Consider the following 6,000-nt stretch of genomic DNA (forward strand, 5'->3'; position numbering starts at 1 on the left):
GTAATTTATTCAATGATCTGACCTTCGTCCAAAAAAACGGGACATTTATTTAAAATTAAGAGAAGCGTCGGGGCACCGGTACAGTCCTCGAAAAACCGGGACTGTCCGGGGAAATCCGGGACGTCTGGTCACCCTACCAACAAAGTACCTTAAGTCCACTTCTGCCCGTATCACCACCGATACCAGTGACAAATATCAGCAAACTCTTTAGATGAATGACTCGTTTAGATCACAGTGTAACAACGGATATCAATGAAGTGGCAAAGAGATGAACTCTGCTTCTGTGGGCATATACAAATTTGTTGTCAAGTTGTGATGAATATGACTTTAAGATTATGCAGATGTTTTATTGTAACCACAAAAGATGCCCACGATATGCAGCAACCAGCCATCTAGGATTCCAGCGGTATCTGACATGAGAACACTGGAATTATCTGGCTGCTTGTAACTGCAAGCATGAGGATCGCTCAAACAATAACAACAACATGTTTGAGGAATGCAAGAGGTATTCCCCATTGGGTAAGCCTGTGCTGGGCAACTCCCCATACAGTAGTGGACTTGAGGTAGACAACAGGTTGAAATTGCTACCAGAAGATGTGGCATTCAGTGATCCAGCCACCTCTAACGAGCACAGCTCATGCTAGTCTATCACAAGATGCCTTTCAGTGGTGCAGTGACATAAGCAGTGGTGGCTGAGCCCAGGAATGAGCAGATCTTCAGGCCAGGTTACCCCTGCCACAGACCCCAGGCTCAGTGGGGTTCTGCAAAGCACCACACTGGTGAACCACCTTCCTGTCGGTCTTCCCAAGAGACCAGAGCAGCTGGTTCTCCTAGACAAGGCCTGGGAGGCACAGTTCCAAATGGTTTCCACAGACTGGCTTCTCCCCACCATTCTAAATCCAAGATCCCTGTGTTACACCTGGATACCCAAGCATCTTCCACCAATGTGGATGGAGCCACTGTGTGGTGCTAGGAAACAGCAGCAGAAAAGTAGACAGATGATCAGTCGGGTGATAAGAGAGAGACACCAAAAGGCAGAAGTGGAGTGGGAAGGGCAGCGGCCCTGCACTGTTGCCTCAGTAGCATCCTTTGCCCCTGCAGCTTGCACTGACTGTTCAAAGCCAGCTCCATGTGGCTTCACCTACCTGCCCGACTGTGAGCTCTGACCAGCCTAATGCTCTTTTGGGCTCAGTTGTTTGCCTCAAGGCCCTTCCTTGCTCGCCATGCTTGTTCTCTCTCCTCCTGCTTCTTCTTCGTTATGCTTGTACTTTCACTATGCTCTCACACACTCCACCACACTCTTGCTTTGCTTTCTGCGTTCTGTGCTCTTTTGCATCTGGCATTATATACCCATTTCTTAGTGTCTTGTAGTCTTGTGCTGTCTTGTGCCTTTCTACTTAGTGCCCAATTGTCTATTGTGCTTGGTTGTCTCCTGTGCCCAGTTTGGCTCTTGTGCTCTTTTCTGCTGTACTGCTTTAGTGCTCACACCCTGGTCTGTCCATCCGCCACTGCTACACTTCTACTAATTTACTAGCACTCAACAACAGACATTGTCACAGCATCTGCCCCAGCTCCACATCCCATTTCATGAAAGGATCTTACTCATGTTCTCACTGCGACTTCTCTTGCAGCATCCCCCCCCACACCATCCTTCACACACACCTCACCACACATCACTTGCATGCTCCTCAACACCAGATCCCTCTGCAAGCATGCCACTGAGGTCTGGAATTTCATAAGCACTCCTTGGACAAAATCTTTCTTACTGAGACCTGGCTCAGTCCATCATCCATCCCCTCCATCACAATGGCTATCCCCCTAGCTACAAGATGCTTTACCACAACAGGCCCCACAGAGCTAGAGGAGTCCTCGCAATCACCCACAAAGACACCATCACCTGCACTACCTCTACAGACAAACCACCCACGCTTATGGAACACTTACACTTCCAACTTCATCTCAGTCACTCCACGACCATCAGACACCCTTGGTTACCGACCACCTGGACCGTGCACCACCTTCAGCAATCTCCTCACTTACTTCATCACATCTATTGCCATTAAGTCCAACAACTTCCTCTTGCTCTGAGACCTCAACTTTCATAGGGATGGCCCTATGGAGTACAACACCACTGACCTCCTAGAAAGCCCCAACAACATAGGACTCATGCAGCTCGTACAAGGTCAAACACACACTTAACTCCATCATCTCAGCCAGCAATATGTTTACCTTCAGTCACATCTTCCGGCTCACATGGACAGACCACGTCATCGTGCACTTCTGCATTAATGCACCCAAACTAACAAACTTATACCAACCATCAACCTCAGCCACAACTGGAACAACATAGCAGAAGCTGACTGGACCCACACGTGCAAATCCAACCAGTCAGTCCTCATAGGCAACCTACAGAACGACATACCCACCTTCAACAACCAGATCTCAGATTGTGCCAAAGCCTTGGCCACCCACGAAAAAGATCAAACACACTAGAACTTGTGCCCAAGCATGCTGGTACATGGAAGACCAAAGAGACTCTGCACACTATGGCAAACAACTGGAAAGAAGATAGAGGACCAGCCAAGACAACACCTCCAGATACACCCAGATACCACGCACAGACTAAAGATGCTAGAAAGTCTCCCTTGTGCTCAGACTGGAATCCTGCTCCAACTCTGGCTAAGAACTCTGTTAGGGAGTTCACCAACCCAACAGCAGCCACCAACACCATCATCCTCTCACAGATCATCTACAACAACCTTTCGGTCTTCTTTCACAACAAAATACTCAAGATCCACTCCAAATTCGCACCCCAACTCACGTCTGAGGACATCATCATGCAACCTCCCACCATCAGCAGGAGCACCCACCTCCTAACGAACTGGAGCATCATCACCACTGAAAATACTTTGAGAATCATGCAGACCATCCACTTAGGGTCCCCTTCAGACTCCTGCCCTCACCACATGTACAACCTGGAAAGCACACTGATCAGAACCAACCTCACTACCATCATCAACTCCTCAATCCACAGAGTAAATGTCCCCAAAGGCTGAAAACATGCAGAGGTCCTGCTGAAGAAAGCCTCAGTCAACCCAAAATATCTCTGCAACTACAGGCCCGTCTTGCTCCTACCCTTCGCAGCCAAAGTCCTGGTGAAAGAGATCAACAAGCAGCTCTCTGGCCATCTTGAACAGCACCATCTCCTGGACTCCCCCCAGTCAGGGTTCTGCATCAACCAGAGCATGGAAACTGCCCTCCTGGCAGGAACAGATGACATCCAGTCAATCATGGACAGAGGAGAAACGACCGCTCACATCCTGCTCAACCTCTTGATGTTGTTTGACACGTCTCCCATAGCACCCTCATCACCAGCCTTCAGGATTCAGGAATCGGGAATCCAAGAGCCCACCCGTAAATGGATTGCCTCCATCCTCTCCAAAAGGGCACAACGACTCAAACTGTCCACTTTCACTTCCGAACACAGAAAGTTTGCCTGCTGAGTCCCCTAAGGCTTCTCCCTCAGCCCAACCCTGTTCAACATCTACATGGCACCTTTGGTCTGCATCATAAGAACCCGTGACATCAACACTGCCTCCTTTGCCAATGTCACTCAGGTCATCCTCCCCCTCACTTATATGAAAAACACCACCAGGACCAACTTCACCACCTGCATGTCCGATGTGGCTAACTGGATGTGGGAGAACCTCCCTAAACTCAACACAGACAAAATGGAGACCCTAATCTTTGAAAATAAGAGCTCCCCTGGGACTCCTCTTGTTGGCTACCTGGCGTGGGTCTCACACCCACCCCCATGGACCAGGCCAGAAACTTCAGCATCAACCTTATTGACAAATTCTCGATGAACAAACAGGTCAATGCTGTAATTGCATCTTGCTGCCACATCCTCAAAATGGTTTGCAAGATTTTCATGAGGCTCCCTAGGCACATGAGACGTATGTTCACCCAGGCTCTCATGACCCACAGACTTGACTACGGCAGCTCACTCTATATAAGCATCTCCATCCAACTTATGCAAATACTCCAAACCATGCAAAACACCACCACTATACTCCATCTAGGCATCCCCAGAAGTGCTCACATCACTCCCTACCTCACGGAATTACACTAGCTATCCATCCAGAAATGTTGCAAATTCAAGCTGCTCATTCATGCCTACAAAGCCCTGGTTTTGTCGCCTTCTCCTTCCGCCTCGCTCGTCGCTCCTCTTCTGGTGTCCAGCAGTGTATGAGCACAGGCTCCCCAGCAATACTGGCCCTGCTTTCATGCTAAACCTAGCATGAAAGCAGTGTCGGGATTGTGCTGAACGGCAGTGACTGCAGATCAGACACAGCCCTGGGGACCGTGCAGTTTCTTCAGCCCGGCTGTTAATCACAGCTGGGCTGGAGAAACATAAGTGTGCATGTGTGTTTGGTCGGCCTCAGATGGCCGGTCAAACACACATTTGCAGTTACTTGCACTCTCCCCTCCTACCCCCTCCCACCTCCTGTGGCCCGGCCCCTCCTTGTACTGCTGGCTGAGCCAGCGGATGAAAAATAAAAGGATATTAAAATATAGTTTTATTTTTCATCTCCTGGATCTTGGGCAGGGGGCGATGCTCCTACGCGTTTGTGGAGGAGCCGCCCCTGCTCACCGGCGATAAGCTGCTCTTTAACAGTCTACATAACATAACACTCTGTGTGCTGTGAAAACGCATTGCTCCTTGAAGTACGGTTAGAGGACATGTGTGTTAGAGTTTAGGTTGGGTGTTTTAAAAGCAAGAGATATGTGTTGAAGAATAGACTCCACACTTGGCATGAATTGCGTGCTCTTGGGCAGACTTATTTCGCGTATCACCTTAATATGGCTTATAAATATCATTATACACAGTGTAAAAATGATGGCTGACCCTTCAAACACCAACCTATACCAAGACTGGAAGTTCTAGCGTCACTATGTGAATGCATGGAAGAATGAATGACCAACAGTGGCGGTGGAGCAGACACTTGATACTAAAAGGGCCATGACCACCACAGCATCCTGCGCTGGGGCCATTTATGCAATCATTCATCCTTTAACTCATTTGTCCTCCCATACACTTACCCATTGATCACGTTTTCTTTCACCAAGTCACGCATCCATTCATCTAGCCATGTATTTAGTCACGACTCATCCACTGATGCACTTAGTCATCCATGTATTCAATCACTTACCCATTTGTACGTAACCCTGCACCAAATCCTTCACCTCTACATTTGTCCTTCCACTCGTTCATCCATTTATAAACCATCCCTGTCACTCATCCTCACATGCAAAATTGACAGCCAGTGAACAAAAATTGTGTTTGAAAAAAGTCTGACTTATTGCCTGTGCCAATGGTCTTTTCCCGAAAAATCCACCTGTTTTGAATTTCTCAGGGATCACCTATGTTACCAGTGTATTTATTAATATTTTATGACTGTAGACAAGAGAGTTCCTGGCTCTTATGGTCCATGAAACTTTGTACGTTTTGGCAATCCGAGTGTAAGACACTCCTTTCACTATTGCCTGCCATGCTCAAAAGTTTTTAATCAAACTATAGTGTGTTGTTTACATAATTATGTTGACAGCTGCAATTTACTTTTAAGTGCAGTTCACGTGGGACTTGAACCTCTCCAAGACAAAGGTTGATAAAATCTGCTTCTATTTCAGCTTTCTGTCTAAAATGTTCACCTTTGATATTCACTCGCTTGGCTGAGTAATTTCATTGCATATCAAGGAAGTGAGCTATTTCACACACTATTGGCCAGAAGGCAGTTGAGATATTGCATATAGAGAGTTCTGGATAATCTTTTTCACAACTATCGTTTTCACAACGAGATAGCTAGGAACACGTGAGTCAGAATATCAGACTGATTAGATATTTTTTATCCACTTCACAAGAAGGCACATTTCTTAATCGCATAAAGCATGTTTCACAAGGGCCAGATATGACAAATTTAAATTCTTCACCCATACTTG

Source organism: Pleurodeles waltl, chromosome 10 (genome assembly GCF_031143425.1).
Source record: "Pleurodeles waltl isolate 20211129_DDA chromosome 10, aPleWal1.hap1.20221129, whole genome shotgun sequence".
NCBI lineage: Eukaryota > Metazoa > Chordata > Amphibia > Caudata > Salamandridae > Pleurodeles > Pleurodeles waltl.